Source organism: Megascapheus bottae, chromosome 8 (genome assembly GCF_031878675.1).
Source record: "Megascapheus bottae isolate mThoBot1 chromosome 8, mThoBot2.hap1, whole genome shotgun sequence".
Taxonomy (NCBI): Eukaryota; Metazoa; Chordata; class Mammalia; order Rodentia; family Geomyidae; genus Megascapheus; species Megascapheus bottae.
Window position 1 is genome coordinate 60,631,482 of NC_143516.1, and position 21,436 is coordinate 60,652,917.

Sequence of the window (21,436 nt, forward strand, 5' to 3'; positions counted from 1 at the left end):
TCTTGTAATAGTCTTTTGGGTCTTTGCTTAAGGTGTTTGTTCTACTTGGAGTTGTTTTTTGAGTAGTATGAACTACATATACAATCTTAGTTATCTTCCTAGACCTCCAGTTTACCCAACATCAATTGTTAATTTGACTATCTGTACTTTCATGAAGTGTCCTTAAGAATAGATCTATTTCTGAGTCCCATGTGTATATTTACTTCTGATTGTCTGTTTTTATGCCAATATCCTACTGTTTTGGTTTTTTTCTCTAGCTATGGTGGATGATTTGAAAGCACATATTCCAATATCTATACCTTTTCTCATTTTTGCTAAAATTGCTTGAGCTATAAGAAGACTTTTGCGAGTTCACATGAATTTTAAAATTGTTTTTTTTCTAGTTCTTTGAAAAATATTACTGGTCATTTGGTGAGAATACATTGGACTTGTAGATTGCTTCTGGTAATGTCAGCATTTTTTTGTGGATTTTCTGCTGAAGCATGAACATATTCTAGAGAGACTTGCTCCATTCCTTTCCTTGGAGTTTTATAGTTATAGAGGATTTTCCTGGTCTTTATTAGATTTATTTCTAGGTTGAAGCTATTATGCATGGGATTTATCCCGATCTCTTTCTTGGGAAAGAAATTGTTTATTATTGAGAAGTCACTAATATTTTTACATTAATTTTTATATTGCTACTTTGCCAAAAGTGTTTAACAGATTTAAATGTTTTGTGGTAAAATCTTTTTTTATAAGTTTGCATCATCTATAAATGCTGATAATTTGACTTCATTCTGTCCTATTTATTCTTTACCCAGCTGTTTATTTCTTTTCCTTCATTAATGTGAGAAAATTTCAAGCAGAATATTGAATAAGAGTAGAGACAGTATAAAGATGTTTTGCTCCTGGTTTCAGAGGAAATGTTTGTTGTGTTTCCCCATTCAGGATAATATTTTTTATAAGTGTGTTCTATGTCCTTTTACTGAATTGAAATCTGATCCTAATATTTCAAGATTCCCTTTGTCTTTTTTTAAACCTGAAGTGGTATTAAATTTTGATGAAGATACACTATAGCCATAAATTGCTTTGTTACATGGCAACTTCTTTGCACAACTACTTAGTGCATCTGATCATATTAAATAATATTTATCAAATGAACTCTAAGCAATGGAAAAAGAGGGCTTTTATATTTTTCTTTATTGCTGTTTTTCTTTCCTTTCCTTTGCTTTTTTATTCATTTATCTGCTGTTGGGAAGGTAAGGGGAAGGACAGCAATGGAAGGATATAGGTGAGCTCATGCAACAGTAGTATTCCCTATACACTATACTGTGTATGAATTATATAACTGTGGGTGGGGACTGGAGACAAAAATGGAGAAAGCAAAGAAAGGAGTGACCTTGTCCAGAAAGAAATGCAGTCATTACTTATGTGTCACCTTTACAATAATAAAATAATGGGAAATGGTTTATTGCTTTCTTTTCCCATGTCAATTGAGATGATTGAGATTTTTTGTTAATTCTATTTATGAACTGTGTTGAATTTGTTAATTTGTGTACATGATTCCATCCCTGTGTGTCTGGATTGAGACCAACTTGATTGTGGTATGTGATGCTGTTAATATTCTGTTGTATCCAGTTTGGAAAGATTTTGGTGAATTACTTTTGTCTGCTCATTTAAAGCTATTGTTATATGCCTTTCCCTTTTGCTTTTCTTTATCCAAATTCAGCTTGAGGGCACTCAGGCTATGTGGAAATAGCATTGCTGTCAGTTTTTCAAATGTCTAGAAAACTTCAGCAATGGTTTCACCTCCCTGCCTGATGTTGACTAATTTCATGTGTTTACGTGGGCTTAGTCCTCTTTTTGCATGGCATGTACATTAGAAGTCACACTCTAGGAAGAAGAGTTAGACAGTGGTGCAAGGTTTTGTGCAAAAGAGTTGGGTGGCACAGGGCTGGTCCTTATTAGACTTGACTCCAGAAGCTCACTGCATTTGGCCATTAGTGTACACGCTGAGTCACATTCCACACAAAGCCCTCCAGGAGCTGTGTCACTACTGACATATACCGTATGCATGTTTATGCATTGTATTTTCTTGATCCACTCATCTACTATACTGCATCCAGGCTGTTTCTGCACCTTGGCTCCAGTGAACAGTGCAGCAATGAACATGGTTGTCCTTGTGGCTTTACTGTGTCCTGACTTCTCACTCCATGAAGGTTACTGTTGAGTCTTGGTGTCATTCTAGGTTAAGATACTGAGGAATCTCTGTACATACTTCTGGATGGCTGCTCTGGTTAACATTCGTACCACACCCATGCCAGCACTTGCTGTTCATGTTCTTTTTTTTTTATTGTAATTAGTAAAAGGGTTACATGATATTTGCCAGATAGAAGGTGCATTAATTCACATACATTGATACCCTTTCACATGTCTTGGTACCCGTTTCCCTCCCCCCCCACACCCCCCACCCGTCTTGGTTTTCCCCCCTTCCCTATCAAATTTCAAATATCCAAATACAAATAAATTCAATATATCAGATAACAAAGTGAGATACTATACCAATATGAGATAACCAAGGGACAGCAAAGGAGATGAGAGACAACATAGTACATTAAGGACAACAATCATTCATTATATGGCTTTTGTTTCACTATCCTGGAGGTCCTTTCAATTAGCTTCACATTATATGTTCTTATGTATCAAGATTTTGCTCTATTGCAAATCTCTGCTAGTGGAGCCCAAGGTTTCTACTGATTATGGTGAATGAGGGAAACCATTGAGCCTAAGTTCCTTTGAGTCTGGCTTACTTGACTTAATATGATTTTTTCTAAGTCTTTCCATTTCCTAACAAATGGGGCAATGTCATTCTTTCTGACAGCAGCATAGAATTCCATTGTGTACAAATACCACAACTTGTTGATCCACTCATCCACTGAGGGACATCTAGGTTCTTGATGGTGAGCATCACCCGGTCATTCAGAAAGGAGAGATGGAGTCTCGAAAATCGTTTTGTTCTTTTCTGTTCCCCCTCCCTACTTTTTACCTGCACATATGAAATTTCATTATTATTAATTATGACTTAGAACTTTTCTTTCACCTTCTTTCTCATTGCATTTCTTTATATATAAATCTCCCTTTATCCCCTGTTTCCTCTCTTTCTCAATGCTCTTGTTGTTTCTACTGACAGAGCTTTTATTTCATGTCTGAGACTAATTTTCTCTTACGTTACTGATTGCGTGCTTGGTGCTTTCTTCAAAAATGGCACTGGTAATTAGGGCCAGAATGTTTAACATGCATGGTGTTTAATTTGTAACATACCCATATCCTAGACAAGGAAAGCTACGTCCTTCCACATAGTCTTGCACAAACTCATAATAGGTCTTGTACATCCCAAGAGATATACAAACTTTATTGTAGAATAATAAAACGTACATAAAAGTAAGGCAACTGGGCCTTTTTCAGAACTGAAACTCTCTTGTAACTAATCTAGAGATGCTAACGTCAATGGAAGCCTAGAAAAAGAATTCAAAAGAAATGTCTTTTTAAAGGATTAATGAATTTCTAGAGAATACAGAACCACAAGTGGCTTTCATAAGGCAATAAATGAAGAGCAGTAATAAATTAATGAAAGGAAAGAGATTTTTAAACCCACTTTAGAAAATGAAAAACTTACCGAGTCAAATTAAAAATCAAATAGAAACATTTACCAAAATATTAGATCAAAGGATGAAAGGATATCAACATTGATGAATTATTACATTCAGGCAGTAAAAAAGAAAAAAATGAAAAATAAGATACTAAGATCAGAGATAAAGGACTTCTGAGTCATAAATAAGAAACTAAGATTATTACTGACACGTCTAGACAAGAGAGCAGAGGCTCAGGTTCAAGGCTTGGAAAATTTCTTCAATGAAACCACAGAGAATTTCTCACATCTAGATAATGGTTTGGACATAAATATAAAGAATATATTTAGGATCCCAAATAGAAATGATCAGAAAAGTTCTCTTCATCTCATCATAGCTAAACTGCCCAGGATACAAAACAATGAAATAACACTAAAGGTTGAAACAGTCTGTAAATTACTCATGAAGGATAAATAATCAGAATAACAGCAAAGTCCTCAGCAGCAACTCTAAACTCAGGAGAGCAGAGAATGAACTATATAATGGCAAAGCTGGAAAGCATTTAACAAAGTGGTGAACAACTGTATAATTATAATTTTCTCACTTAAAAGGTTAGAAGTACGCAGAGTTCCAATTTGTTGAGAAAGCAGTATCTCAGGTATTTACTAGTTTTTTTTGTTATTGGTGAATAAACTGAAGGCGCATTATCACTTTTATAGATAGACTTAAGAATTCACTGATTAAGTAAAATTCAATGTCAGTAATGATTTCAGAGAAGCATAAAAGGCAAATTACAGGAACCCCTGTATGTTTCTTACTTTATATTGGAAATAATGGTAGATTATTTCAAAATCATAAGAAATAAAGATTTCTACACACTATGTTGTGAGTAAATTAATAAATGTTCTTAATTTACCGATACAATGTAGAAATAAAGAAGCAGGAGATGCTTTGGTCATGTAGTGTGCTATTGTTCCGAATGTATCTTGGACGGTTTTTACTTCAGTAATACTTACTATTAAGCTCAAAGCTAGACAAGAACTCACCACATGGGCAGAGCCTGCTGTGTGCTTTGGTAATGGTCCTGTTAGAATGATAGCTCTGCCCAGGCCTGGCCTCCCACTGATCACCTTCTCCCAACCCCTCAGGCTCAGCGGTGATGATTGAGATGATGATTAAGATGGTGTTTGAGATAATGATTGAGATGATGATTGAGATGAAGAGTGAGATGATGATTGAGATGATGATTGAGATGAAGAGTGAGATGGTGATTGAGATGATGATTGTGATAATGATTGAGATGGTGATTGAGATGGTGATTGAGATTATGATTGAGGTTGTGATTGTGATGGTGAATGAGATTATGATTGAGATTGTGATCGTGATAGTGATTGAGATGGTGAATGAGATTGTGATTGAGATTGTGATTGAGATTGTGATTGTGATAATGATTGAGATGGTGATTGAGATGGTGATTGAGTTGGTGATTGAGATGATGATTGAGATAATGATTGAGACAATGATTGAGATGAAGACTGAGATGGTGATTGAGATGGTGATTGAGAGCCTATCCCGTGCAGAATTTCTTTGTCCCCATGGCATTTTACTAAATTTCTTTTGTTTGCTTGCAGTCCTTTGAGCCAAGACCCTCCAGCGAGGCCTCCTGGACAAGAAGGGATAGCAGGGGACAGCATGGATGCCACACCTTTCCTCACGTCTAGTCCTGCAGGCTGTCTCGTGGCTGCAGCAGGGGTGGGGTTCCTTTCCCGCGGGCTTCAGGAGCACATGTCCTCCTCTCCGTGACCAAACCCTCTGTGAGGAGACCCAACTAGGTCCGCCTTTGAGGTGGATTCCAACGAGGGCCACCAAAAAAACAGTTCTCTTTCGGGAGGAGTATATAGTCGTTCTCGGGGTGGCTGGGTCGTCGGGGGTGGCTGGGTCTTCGTCATGGTGGGGGGATGGCTGGGTCTTCAGGGTGGCTGGGTCGTCGGGGCTAACTGTGTCCTAGGGGCTGGTGTCTGGTTGAGCCATCCGGGATGAATGCTGTCCTCGGCCTCCCTTCTGCTTTGCGCTCCAGGAGCTGCTCCCCACTTGGGATGCTTCAGATTTATGAGAGTTCCTATGAACCCTGGCCACTCCTCTGGCTGTGTGGAACATTAGCTCTTCTTACGTCTATCTGAGTGTGTTTTAGTCCCTACTATATTATCCTCGGGTGGCCAGAGGTCATCTTGTGAACAAGACTTGAGGAATAAGACCTCAGAATAAAGTGACCCAGTACTAGCCTCCGCTGTATTTCAGTGCAGACTGTAAACTATGTATGCAGCCGTGCTAACCCAGTATTTTACTGCCTAGCGCAGCAAAGTGTAAAATGCATTCTTTTCACTAAAAGAAATGTGTAACCACCGAGTGAAAAGTTGTATTTGTAATTTAGCAGTATATAAAACTCAGTGTATGGGACCAGGAGTGTTTGCCTAGCATGCATGAAGTCTGGGTTCAATCCCTTCTTACCACATACAAAGAAAAAAAACAAGTGGGCTGTTATTCAAATGGTAGAGTGCTAAACTTGAGAGTGCCTGAGAACACTGCCCAGGCCCTAAGATCAAGCACCAGAACAGGCCAAAAACAAAAATGAAAACAATAACAACCCCAAATCAAACTCCATGTACAGTTTTTCCATTTCTACAAAGTAAGGCTTCATTGCTGATTTTTCAGCAGCACGTGGATTGTTAAGTATAGTCTCAACAGGCATGGACAGGCATTTGCTTTGTTCTGTTGGTATATTCCTTGATATATGATGCTAAACACCATGTCATCTTTATGCCTCTCATCTTTCTGTCACCTTTTGTAAAAATGTCTGTTAAATATTTTATCCATTTTTAAATACAGCGATTTCCTTATTGTTGAATATTTTAATTACTCTCACATCTGTAAGAATTCATTTCTTTAAATGAATTTTATATGCTAGAATTTGGGTCATTTAGATTTTAAATTGAGATCTTTTCTCTGTTTTGAACAATTCAGCCTGGAGATTTTGAGTACCTTGCAGTCATCAAGGAAGATTCTACTTCTAAGCGCTGGTAGCTCTTACATGGAATCCTAGCTACTCGAGAAGCTGAGATCCCAGAGTCACGATTCAACGTCAGCCCAGGCAGAAAAGTGTGAGAACCTTATCTCCAATTAACCAGAAACAAGCTGGAAAGTGGAATTGTGACATAAGTGGTAGAGCACCAGACTCAAGTAAATAGGAAAAAAAAAAAGCCAGCTCAAATGTATGAGCCCTGAGTTCAATCTCAATCTCCACTCCAATACTGCTGTATGTATGTGCAAACATGTGCACACACACAAATATACATGATGCTAAATATGTATTTATCCACCAAACCATGGGCTATAAATGGAAGGAAGTAGTTGTAAATACACAAAATTAAGGACCTATGAGTTTTGATATCTAAAGATTGTGTTGATTTCAGACTGGAGCTCACTTTCCTTCCAAAAATCCACAATTTTTCCCTTTTAACTACTGATGTCTACAGCTGAACCCACTGCTGAAAAAATTCTATTGTATTTCCTGAACTATTAAAATATTTTTATGTCTTCCTTTAAACAATAATCAAATGCAAAATGAATGCAAGGTGTCACTACAAACTAAAATTACCTAGCAAATTCCGTAAGGTCTTAAAATGTGACTCTATATTGCCTATCACTTTATATGTATATATACACATATGTCATGTGTGTTTATACATGCACAAGTGTACCTAGGCATGTATACATGCATGTGTAAACATAAGCATAGATATATATGTATTCCTCTTTGATATTGACTTTCTTTTGTATGAAAAAACTGGTTGAGCTGCAACTAAGCCAGCTGCTCACCGTACTGGGAATGGAGACAAGTGGACAATGACCCCATGTCTTAAGCTTCTCTTGGCTTTACCATATTCTTTATGGTAACTGTGCCAAGAAGCTTACTATAGTAAAGTGAGAATCGCATGATGGCATCGCTTCTATACCTTTTGGCATTTAAGGAAAAGTTACCATAGCTGCTGCCGGCTGCCTCCTAACAGAAAGACTCTGTCCTGACTCTTCAACCTGAACTGCTTCCATTGTTCAGGCCAGATCGATACTCTTTAGTTCTGGGTTCCTTAACAAGACACAGCAGGGAGATCAGCAAAGTTGGACGCATGCTGAAACCACTTAGAAAACACCACAAGCCATACAGATTCTGATTTAATATGTCTCCTGGAGCCGATAGAAGCTGCAGGAATGTGATCATCCAATAGCGACTGGAATATGCAGTAAAGTTGAAATTGTCTTTACACAATCAAATCCTCCCCTGCTGGGACTTGTCAGCTTCATACCAACTTCCCATTCTATAAGTGGGATGTAGAATGGAAGGAAGCTATCTGAAAGCAGTGGATAGAGTAGGATGCATCTTACAGCTGCCTCACTGCTTTCCCTGTTACATTCTATTCTGTCTGCAATATGGAAATAAAAATAAGTGATGGCCATAGAAAAATGAAGTGAGCATTTTAGCATTTAAAAGGATACAAACAAATACAATAAATATGACATCACACATTAAAATATATTGATTTATGCTTCAAAATTTAAAAAGCAAGCACATAAAATTCTCTATAAAAATCTCTTCAGTTGTTCTCCCTATTATTAAAATTTTTATAGATATAATAACAATAAAAATGGAAAGCAGAAACCTATAATTGTCATGAATATTACAGGACTGGTTTATTTCAATTAAAAGGACAGTCTTAGCTGGCAACGCAATAGCCATTATCTGGTCTTAAAGGCAAACACAGCACTTGGGGAACCTCAAAAACTGATTCCAATAGCAATGAGTTGGTAAGAGCTCTGCATTTTTATTTGCCTTTTTACTGGGGAAACCATCTTCATTAGGCAGACACAAAATTTGAAGGATTTTTTCACTATTTAAAATGGACATTTCTGGGAAGAAAATAACAAGACAGCTCAAAAGGTTAAAATTCCTCCATCCTCAGGGGGTCCACTCAGGTAGCAGTCCTAACTTCTTGAGCAACTGAAGAAATTGTAGGAGAGAGCCAATAAAACTCTCTACCTCCTAGTTTCTTTTGGCTCTAAATTTGACCTTAGAGCACCAACAAAATCAATTGGCTTTGAATAATCCATAGTTTAACACTAGATTAACATCAAAACAAATAGAGTAGTCAGTTTTTATTCTACTTGGGCTTTCACTGAAAATCTAGCAGCAAAGAAGAAAGAAAAAATAAAAAAACAAAGAAAGAAAATAAAGAAAGCCAATGACCACACATGATTCCAAAATGAAATTCTTTTTGATTACTAGGAAATGTGCTGTTATGGAATTCCAAAAAGGTCATTTTGTGTATATTTACTCAAAATGTGGTATGGAGTGTAGAAATTTCAGGCATCCATAAGGAATTTTCATTTGCAGAGAAAATGACTTGAGAAATACTTACATGAAGTAAATTAAGTCAGGCCCGTAGAGACACAAAGTTCACACAAATTAACTGACCCATGTTAGGTTCAGAGAAAATTCAAATTCAAATCCTTAGAAAGATTAACCTGAAAGTGGGGGGGAGGTTTGGGAGAATGATGAAAGGGTGACATGGATCAATGTGCATTGTACCCATAAACTGAAACTACTTTGTATAGCTACTTAAATATATTTATATTACTCTCCTACAAAAACAAAAATAATAAAGCATAGGAAAGAAAATCGGTCTTCAGCTACTCAGTATGGCTTCTACATTTGCAAAAGCCTCATCTTCTGACTTCCAAATACAACATTTCTACAGAGATGAGGTGTCTTGACTTGGCATTTATTTACTGATGAATAAATCTCCAAACAAAAATGAAATCACTGCTGTCCTATAAAAATCTCTAGAGGAGAGTCACTTTGCATGACATTACAGGCATCCATCACATCTGTGATGTTTGACTCTCTCTGAAAAAAGTAATGTTTTTCTTCTAATATCACCATAGATAATTGCTACGAATCATCAATGAAAATGCTGAAATTGCACCCCACCTGGGGAGGCGGAGCTGTCCCAGCTCCCACCCGCCCACCAGACTTCTCTCCCAGGCCACTGGATCTGGAGAGTGGAGGGCTTTGAGACCCTGCCTTACAACAGCAGATAGGGAGTGTAGGAAAATATGAGCCAGCATCTGCCTCCCCTCAATTCTTCAGCGGGGCATTCTCCAGCTGGGAATCCTGAGCAAGACAGCACCAAGGGGTCCCCCACGGTCACAGACTCTGACAAAGCAGTGGAAACACAGCAGGGATCTGAAGGGCTGACCAGCAGCCAAGCTCCCATTCTGAGAATCAAAAAGGCACGGCTCCGCCCTTGGAGCCCACATCCTCAGCTGGGCCCCGCCCCTGGGAACAGAGGGGTCTCCTGCTGGTCCTGCTGAGAGCCCCTGGAAACTCTCAATCCCCAGACCCTTGGCTTGGGGCCGCCCCTGGAAGCAGCACAGGAAAACGTCTGCCAACCGCACTCAGATGGAAGCTCGCAGATCCATCCCATGGTCCACTGTGAGGCCACTGGTTGGGCTAAGAGCTAGTCGTGAAGCAACACATACGTTTTATTCTAATACTTTCCAAACTTTGTACTCAAATACGCTACCTACTTACAAACTTAGGTCAGTTATACTTACTCTATACCTTTTCTTCATTACTACAATATTCTTACACTCCTACGTTAATCCTCTTGTACCTCCCCTGACCTCTCTCATTCTATTTTTCTATCTCTGGACCTCTGTTTGTCTTTCAACCCTTATACTGCATGGATCTACACTTGATGGCTGTTGAGCAATACTGTATATCTAGGTGTTTAATTATTCTGTAGGCTCACAGGGACTTAAAGACAATAGAGATTGGATTGAGAGGCTTATTGTTTTGGGTATAAATAGCTTATCAGTGGATGTATTAGACTGGTCGGTAACTGCACAAAAAGAAAGAGTGATAACACCAATCAAAACTTGAGAACACCTAGTGTCTGCCAGTTACAGAGGTCTAGGTTGGTTATATCTGAAAAACTATAATCGTGTTTAGTATTAATCTTGCTCCCATTTTCAAATGGGCAGAACAAGAAACTCAAGAAAAATGTCAAATCAAGAAACAACATCCCCCACCCAATGTAAACATACAATGGAACAGTCACTGGCAAACCTAGAGGAGAGTCTTCCAAGTGCTGTACAAATGCAATTGATAAACATCATTAATGAAAAATGTGAAAATATAAAGAAAGAGATAAGGGAGGAAGCCATAGCTGAACAAGAGGAAACCATAAACAAGGTGATAAGTGAAAAAGAAGAAGCCATAAAGGAGGCCATAATAAAGGTTTTTCAAAGAAAGATGGATGAATTCATAGAATCCACAAATAAAAAGGTGACCGAACTCCAGCAAATGTTCAAAGAAAATAAAGCTACTGAGCTAACCACTCAAATGGAAATCAAGGAGCTAAAGAAATTCATACATGATCTAAAACAAGAGATAAAAGGCATCAAAAATGAGCAATTAGAAGCAAGGGAGATGAGAAATAAAGTAGATAGCTTTGATAGCAGTTTAGACAATGCAGAGGAGAGAATTTCCGGGGCTGAAGATAATTTAGTTATTATAGAGAAAGAACAGAAAATGAGTCAATCCAAATCTAGGAAAAAAGAGAGAGCGCTTCAGGAGGTCCAAGATACAATTAGGAAGCCTAATTTAAGGGTAATTGGTACTGAGGAGGGCGTGGAGAAAGTAGTCAATGGTATTGGAAATATACTTCAGGGAATCATCTCAGATAATTTCCCAAATATTCAGAAGGGCAGGCCCATCCAGATACAAGAAGCTTTTAGAACCCCAAACAGACCTAACCAGAAAAGAACATCCCACCGCCACATTGTAACCCAAACTGGATCAATAGAAACCAAAGAAAGGATCCTAAAGGCAGCCAGGGAAAAGGGTTCAGTAACCTATAAAGGAAAACCAATCAGAATAACCTCAGATTTCTCAGCAGAGACCATGCAAGCAAGAAGTGACTGAAAGCATATATGTCATGCCCTTAAGTCAAATAACTACCAACCAAGAATACTGTAACCAGCTAAGCTCTCATTCATAACTGAGGGAACAATAAAAACATTCCATTCCAGGGAAAAGCTGCAACAATATGTCGCAACAAAACCAACACTACAGAGAGTTCTCAAAGATGTTCTATACAAAGAAAACCAAAATAAATGCAATATAGGGAAAGAAATGGCACCTAAACAGCATACCATCTAAGGACCACAGAACTGTCAAGACACAGGCCCTAATGAAAGCTTTTAAAAATGGTAGGAACTAATAAATATCTCTCAATCCTAACTCTCAATATCAATGGACTTAACTCTCAAATTAAATGCCATAGGCTGTCTAGTTGGATCAAAAACAAGAGCCATTTTCCTGCTGTCTTCAAGAGATACATCTTAGCCAAAAAAGCAATCATCTTTTGAAAGTGAGAGGTTGGAATAAACTCTATCAAGCTAACGGCCCCCATAAACAGGCTGGAGTTGCCATCCTCATATCAGATAAAATAGACTTCAAACTAAAATTAGTAAGAAAAGACAAAGAAGGTTACTACATACTACTAAAAGGATCTTTCCTCCAGGAAGACATAACGATCCTAAATATTTACACACCCAATCCTGGAGCTCCAAACTTCATCAAGCAAACTTTACATACACTGAAACCATACATAGATCGAAATACAGTGATTGTTGGTGACTTTAACACACCACTCTCAGGTATGGACAGATCAACAAGGCAAAAATTCAACAGAGAAAACTTAGAACTGAACAAGTATATAGACCAACTTGATCTAACAGACATCTGCAGAATATTCCACCCAGCAACAACACAATATACGTTTTTCTCAGCAGCACATGGAACATTTTCCAAAATAGATCACATCTTAGGCCATAAAACTAACCTGGTCAGATTCAGAAACACTGAAATTATTCCATGTACACTCTCAGACCACAAAGGCATCAAATTGGAACTGAACACACATCTCCACCAACGAAAACCCTGTAACTCATGGAGACTGAACAACACATTGTTGAATCACCAATGGGTCATCGAAGAGATCAGAACAGAAATCCAACAGTTCATGAAATTTAACAGTAAGGAGCACACAAAATACCAACTCCTTCGGGACACAGCAAAGGCAGTACTCAGAGGAAAATTTATAGCGCTGAGTGCCTACAACAACAAGTTGGAAAAATTGCAAACCAACAAGTTAATGTCTCACCTTAAGCTCCTGGAATTAGAGCAAAAAACCAACCCTAATCCCAGTAGAAGAAAGCAAATAATTAAAATCAAAGCAGAATTACATGATTTGGAATGCAAAAAAACTATAGAAAGAATCAACAGAACAAGGAGTTGTTTCTTTGAAAGAATTAACAAAATTGACAAGCCCTTAGCAAATCTTACCAAAAAAAGAAGAGAGCATATCGAAATAAACAAAATCGCAGATGAAAATGGTAATATCATGACAGAAATTACCAAGATCCAGAATATCATGAGGGAATGCTTGTCAAAACTTAACGCCAACAAATTTGAGAATCTAGATGAAATGGATGAATTCCTAGCCAATATTAACATACCCACACTGAACCAAGAAGAACTAAGCCAACTCAACAGGACTATTTCAAGCTCTGAAATAGAAATGGCAATTAGAGAACTTCCACCTAAGAAAAGCCCAGGGCCAGAAGGATTCACAGCTGAATTCTATAAGGTCTTCAAAGCAGAGCTCACACCAATACTCCTCAAGCTCTTCAACGAAATTGAAAATGAAGGTTCTTTACCAAACTCATTCTATGAAGCCAGTATTACCCTCATCCCCAAACCAGACAGAGATTCATCAAAGAAAGAGAACTATAGACCTATTTCTTTGATGAACATCGATGTAAAACTTCTCAACAAAATACTGGCCAACCATCTACAACAACTCATCAAATAAACTATACACTATGATCAAACTGGATTCATCACAGGGAGGCAAAGCTGGTTCAACATACGCAAATCAATTAATATAATTCAACACATCAACAGGAGCAAGGACAAAAATCACATGATTGTCTCAATAGACGCGGAAAAGGCATTTGACAAGATCCAACACCCCCTTATGTTAAAAGCTCTGGAGAAACTAGGAATCCATGGAGCATTCCTCAGTGTAATAAAGGCTGTGTATGAGAAACCCACTGCTAGTATTACACTTAATGGTGAAAATCTAAAGCCATTCCCTCTAAAATCAGGAACGAGACAAGGATGCCCACTCTCTCCACTCCTCTTTAACATAGTACTAGAATTCCTAGCCAGTGCAATAAGGCAAGAAGCAAGCATAAAGGGGATTCAAGTAGGGAAAGAGGAAATAAAACTATCCCTCTTTGCAGATGACATGATTCTGTATTTAAAGAATCCTATAGACTCTACTCCCAAGCTCCTTGAGCTGATCAAAACTTTGGAAGTGTAGCAGGCTATAAAATCAACCCTCAAAAATCAAATGCCTTCCTTTTCGCCAACAGTGAGAGGAATGAGGCAATAATCAGGAAAGCAACTCCTTTCACAATAGCCTCAAAGAAAATAAAGTACCTAGGAATTAGCTTAACTAAGAATGTAAAGGACCTTTTTGATGAAAACTTTAAAACCCTCAAAAAGGAAATTAAAGCAGAACTAAGGAAATGGAAAAACCTCCCATGCTCTTGGATTGGAAGAATCAACATTGTGAAAATGACAATCTTGCCAAGGTCTATCTACAAATTCAATGCAATACCCATCAATATCCCAGTGGCATTCTTTAAAGAAATAGAAGAGGCAATTCAAAATTTCATATGGAATAATAAAAGACCCTGTAAAGCAAAAACACTTCTTAGCAGAAAGAACAGCGCTGGAGGAATTTCAATTCCAAACTTTAGACTCTATTACAGAGCTATAATTCTCAAAACAGCTTGGTACTGGCACAAGAACAGGCCTGAAGACCAATGGAATAGAACTGAGGACCCATATACTAAACCACAGACCTATGGCCACCTAATCTTTGACAAGGGAGCCAAAAAAAATAGAATGGAAGAAAGACAGCTTCTTCAACAAGTTGTGCTGGCAGAACTGGTTAAGCACTTGCAGAAAACTAAAGTTGGATCCTTCTTTGTCACCTTGCACTAGAATTAACTCCAAATGGATCAAAGATCTGTAGGTAAAACCTGACACACTGAAAACTTTACAGGAAGGATTAGGAGATACACTAGGCCTCCTTGGCACAGGTCGAAACTTTCTTAATAAGGACCAGGAAACACAACAAATCAGAGAAAGGCTGGATAAGTGGGACTGCATTAAACTGAGGAGCTTTTGTATGGCAAAGGATATAGCTAATAAACTAATTAGGAACCTACAGAGTGGGAGAAGATCTTCACCAACCAAACAACGGACAAAGGCTTCATATCTAAAATATATCAACAACTCAAAAAATTGAATCACTCCAAAACTAATCTCCCAAGTAACAACCATCCCATTAAAAAATGGGCCAAAGACTTAAAGAGAGTCTTCTCTGAAGAAGAAACAAAAATGGCCTATAGACACATGAAGAAATGCTCAACATCTCTGGTCATAAAAGAAATGCAAATCAAAACAACTCTAAGATTCCACCTCACTCCAGTTAGAATGGCCAGGATCAGTAATACGAATAATAACAGATGCTGGAGGGGATGTGGCCAGGAGGGATCACTACTACACTGTAGGTGGGAGTGCAAACTCGTTCAACCACTATGGAAAGCAGTGTGGCAGTGCCTCAAAAGGCTAAACATAGAACTCCCCTATGACCCAGCAATTCCACTACTTGGCATTTACTCAACCATCCAGAAACAAGGGCATACTAAATCCACTAGCACAACAATGTTCATTGCAGCACTATTGACCATAGCAAAGATATGGAACCAACCTAGATGTCCCTCAGTTGATGAGTGGATCAACAAGTTGTGGTATTTGTACACAATGGAATTCTATGCTTCTGTCAGAAAGAATGACATCGCCCCATTTGTTAGGAAATGGAAAGACTTAGAAAAAATCATATTAAGTCAAGTAAGCCAGACTCAAAGGAACTTAGGCTCAATGGTTTCCCTCATTTGTCATAATCAGTAGAAACCTTGGGCTCTACTGGCAGAGATCTGCAATAGAGCAAAATCTTGATACATAAGGCCATATAGTATGAAGCTAATTGAAAGGACCTCCAGGATATTGAAACAAAAGCAATATAACGAATGATTGTTGTCCTTAATGTACTATGTTGTCTCTCATCTCCTTTGTTGTCCCTTGGTTATCTCATATTGGTATAGTATCTCACTTTGTTATCTGATATATTGAATTTATTTGTATTTGGATACTTGAAATTTGATAGGGAACGGGGGGGGAAACCAAGACGGTTGGAGGGTGTGGGGGGGGGAGGGAAATGGGTACCAAGACATGTGAAAGGGTATCAATGTATGCGAATTAATGCACCTTCTATCTGGCAAATATCATGTAACCCTTTTACTAATTACAATAAAAAAAGAAAGAAAGAAAAAAAGGAAAATGCTGAAATTGTAAGACTTTAAATTCATCATAATTACGTAAAGCCTCTCTTCCTGTGTTCTTTTTTGTGTCAGCAACAACAAAAGCAAAGGATGAAGTCTGCGTCCATTCTCACAAATATAAGCAGCCTCACCCACCTTTCAGAAACATGGGGAAAATGAGGAAGCTATGAAATAAAGGATTCAAGTGAAAAACAAAGCAACAGTGGATATCCTGTCCCTGGAACTCTTTCAGCTCACTGGGCACCATGTGGAGAAGAGGAACCAAACCTCCCACTCTGCAAAGCCAAGGACCACACACAAGAATCTTTGCCCACCCTGTAGTCTGAGAGTATTCAGAAGTTGCTAAATCTGTGAAGCCCTAGGATTCGCACAAAGATCATTCCAGAAGACATTTGACAGAGCTGAGAGCTGCGCCCTGATGCAGCAGTCACACTCATCTTGCCAAAGAGGAAAGAAGGGCTTGCAAGGAAGATGGGCACATTCTGGCAGCTTGGCAGAGTAGAGCTAAGCAGTCAGTTGTTGGAAAGTTGGTTGTTTCTGGTGTTGTTGCCCAAGCCCAGAGATACCCTGTGGAGAAAATGTCAAGTGTGTACTTCTCACATTTCTAGTGTATCATGCGCATGTGCCCCACAGTTCCCAGGTGGAGACGGAAGACAGCCAAGGGGATGCAGTCAGCCTGCTTTATACACAGTGCCATGCGGAGAGAAAGGAAGGGAAAGCAAAATCAAAAGGAGAGTTAAAACTCTGAGCTCTGACCCACCCCATACCACGTAAGAGAGACTTCAACATCAAAATGAAAGGCAAGTCATCCTGACAAAGTTCATTGAATCCAAGGGTATTCCATTGTCTAAAGTGATAGTTTCTATGACAAACATGTGCTAAAAAATGAAATTTTCATCTAAACCACTTCTCACATATATTTGGGGTTCTCGTTGCCTTCTGTCCTCATGTATTTGGAGGTCAATTGCTTGTCCTATCATCTATAAATTCTCTGATACAATTTTACTGCACACGTTTTCTAACTGCATTGCAGATTTGTGCAACTGTACTCTTAATAGAGACCATCAATGTCCATGGCATTATTTTTTATTTTTCTTTAATATAGTAATTCCTCAATCAAATCTTCAATCCTGATTAATTTTTATGTTTGGTGTATACTGTTGGTGATATTGCCCATTAAATTTTTGTATAAGACATTGGATTTTGTACATTGAATTTGTACTTTAAAAAATCTCATTTGTGAAGTTTTAAAAATTTACTTTATTATTATCATAAAGGCATGTACAGAAAGATTACAAGAGTCTGATAATGAGAGCATAACCTTTCATACATTATATGAGCAATACTGTTCTTAATGAAAGGCCTTATTCTATTTGACATGACTTTTAAATACTTTATAGGTGTTGGATCATTTAGAGCAAACCTGGAAAAAAATCTCTGTTGTCTCCACCTACAGGAAACAGATCATAAAAAATAAATGTCTCAAAATAGAATTTCCCTTCTCTTTTGTTGCCCTTTGGTTAATCTCATATTGTTACATGACTTTGTTACCTAGTATATCGTATATACGTTTATTTGTTTATTTTAAATAGGAAATGGAAGAGGGGAAAACAAGATGATTGTGAGGGGGTGGGGGAGGGAAATGTGGACAAAAACAAGCCGTATAATGAGTGATTGTTGTCCTTAACGTACTATGTTATCTCTCATCTCTTTTGCTGTTCCTTGATTATCTCATATTGTTACAGTATTTTACTTTGTTATCTGATATATTGTATATATGCGTATCTGGTTATTTGAAATTGGATAGGGAAGGAGGGAAAACAAGATGAGGGGTGGGGGTGGGGGAGAGGGAAATGGGGACCAAGACATGAGAAAGGGTGTCAATGTACGTGAATTAATGTACCTTCTATCTGGCAAAAAAAATGTAACCCTTCTATTAATTACAATAAAAAATATATGAAAAAAATCATAAGAAGGTGTATCAATGTGTGAGAAGCAATATGCCTACTATCTGGCTAATGTAACTGTAACTCCTCTATACATTACAATAAAATAAATATATAAATAAATTATAAAATAAATGTCTCATCTTTAGTCACCTAAGATATACTACTACGTGCCTGTAATTCTAGCTACTCAAGAAATTTCTGAGGATTACTTTTCAAATCCAGCTTGAGCGGCAAATCCATGAGACCCTTGCATACAACGAAGCACCAAAAATCTGGAAATAGAATTGTGGTTCAAGTTGTAGAGGCCAAGTGTCGAGCTAAAAATCTAAGTCATGGTGACAAGCCCTGAGTTAAAGTCCCAGTCCATGCAGCAAACAAAAGAAAAGAAATGACCAAGACTCCAGAGGGAATATTTTCAAAGATAAGGCAAGCAAAGCAACATTTAGAAGAAAAATTAGAAGGGAAATATTTATTGGCCACAAAAGCTTCAGCTATTATAAAATGCATAATTAAAATGAATAATCTTCTCTCTTCCCTTTAGCAAAAACTGAAGGCAAACACTTGGAAAAATTACTTAACATAAATGGAAGAGCCAATTTATTCAGAATTAGTGTATGGTGCTTTCTACCTTGCTTTTCAGAAAACATGTACCCTCAATACATGTTTATTAAAGAACCAACAGTAAAATTATTCACTTTAAATAAATCCTCCTGAACTTGAAGGAATTTTTTTAACAAGTGATAGTGCATCCTAAATCATACTTTTAGTATTTGTAATTACAATGAATAAAATTATATTATCTTGTAAGAGTTATCTCTTGTTGGGTTGGAAAAATCTAGTTCAGAATATGTCAAAAATTTCTTATCACGTATAAAAGTGGCAATAATGCCTACCGTCCAGTTGAGGATTCACAAAGATGTCTGGAGGAGGGTTGAGATTTAACCATTGTATAATTCTGCCCTCTTAGGGTTTCATAACTATCCAGGGTGTTAAGAGGCCACAGCTGTGTAACAGTACTTTCAAAACCTACTTCAATATATTATAAAGCTTTAATATATATTAAAGCTGTGCTCTGATCTGCCATATATGTCTTTATTAACAATACAGTGAATATTGTTATTATTAAGATGCTGTACAGAGCATCATAAATTAGGTAATGAGTGCATTGCTTCTTTGGCAATGTCACCCCACCTTCATTTTGTATAGATAAGTGATTGTTTTTAATTGATCCACACCAACCATGAGGCTCATGTGTAGAATCCTAGCTATCTGGGAGGCTTAGAGATAAGTGCATGGTTTGAAGCCAGCTCAGGCAGACAAATCTCAGAGACTCTTATCTTTCATTGACTGGCAAAAAGTGAAAGTGTGATTCAAGTGTTAGAATGCCAGCCTTGAGATTAAAAAGCAGAAGGGGAGTAAGAGGTTTTGAGTTCAAGTCCCACTACTGTCACGCTTTATAAATACTTTACCTACCTCAAACTCATTGCACATGTTTTCACACACAACTATGTACTCATACTTGTTTCAAAATTAAAAAATACACAGAAATACATACCCACATTTTCTACCAACAAAGAACTAGAAAGTACCCCTGGAACTCTCTATTGGTTAGTGTTGGTCAATTGTCTGGGAGATAGTTGGTCATAAGAAAAGAAATGAAAACATGAGGTCTGTGGGCTGAGCCTATTTGTGAATTTCAATTGAAAACTTAGTCTATGGCATCTGTCACTATTTAAATATGAGCAGAAGTAAAAACCGTAAAGCTAGAGCTATGAGGAGACTGCTTACCAGATAAGTGACATGTAAATAACAATGAAATTCACTCAGAAGGATTAGAAAATAGGGTTCGTGGGGCCTGGAACATAGCTTGATGGTACAGTGCTTGCTGACCACTCATGAAGCCCTGGGCTCAATTCTTTGATACCACACACACAGAAAAAGTCAGAAGTGGTGCTGTTACTAAAGTGGCAGAGGGCTAGCCTTGAGCAAAATTTGTCCAAGGACAGTGGCCAAGCCCTGAATGCAAGCCTCGGGACTGGTAAAAAAAAATTAAAATTAAAAAAAGAGAAAGTAGGGTTCTTTTGGATTTTCAGCAAAGGATAAATGGTGTGTGTTGACTAGAGGGCCAGAGTATAGTGAGATGCTGGGTGACAAAGGCAAGAGTCTAGAGCAGTGGATTCACAGATGAACCAGAGAGAGGCAGCTGTGCTTCAGCTTGTCTGCTACTCCATTTTCTCGGCATGTGATAGAACCTAAGGCACCCAAACACAAGCTCAAAAGACAAGAATTGAAATGACTCCGTTTCTCATATTAAACAAATCCCTTAAAAATTTGTTGGAAAAAATTCTCAGTGAAAATATGTGAACAAGTGACATGAAAAAGTGTTACATAGCCAGGCTCTAGTGCCTTACACTTGTCATCCTACCTAGTCAGGAAGGAAGCTGAGGTCTGAGAATTACAGATTACAGTCTGGAGTAAGAATGTTGGTGAGACGTTTGTCTACAGTGAAGCACCAGAAAACTGGAACTAGAGCTGTGGCTCCAAGTGGCAGATCACTAGTCTTGAGCAAAAGAACTCAAGGACAGAGCCCAGGCACAAGTAAAAGCCGCACCTCAGAACCTACCCCTCCAAAAATAATAAGGTGGTTCATATCCTTTATATTAAAAGTTGAAGCTCTTATCCTCAGTTTTAAACATGCGACTTAAAACCAGAATTGAAGGAATTTGGGGGAAGCTGGGTGCGTATGTCAAATGTCTACAGTCCTACGCAGGAGGCTGAGATCTGAGGATCACAGCTCAAAGCCAGCCAGGCATGAAGGTACTTGAGACAGAAATCCAGAAGTGGCGCCCTGGCTCAAGTGAGAGAGTGGCAGCCTTGAGTGAAAAATCTCAGGGACAGTGGTCAGGAGCTGAATTCAACACACACACACACACACACACACACACACACACACACACTCACACACACACCGACATAGACACACACACACCAGAAGTTGGGGATGAAGGAGAACTCAGTGATATTACATTTCTGGAAACCTTCTCTGTGACAAGGTACTTTAAGAGTCCCTCCTCTTTGGTTGTCACAATCAAATATGCACTATGTGGAACCTGATGTGGAACCTCACCTTGAGATTCCATTCCACCATCTGAATGGCCTTCATCAGAACACAAACAACAGTTGCTGATAGAGATTGGGAAGGGAGAGGAGACCCTAAAACACTGTTGCATCAATACAACCACTACAAAAGGCATTTTGGAAATTGATCACAATTAAAAA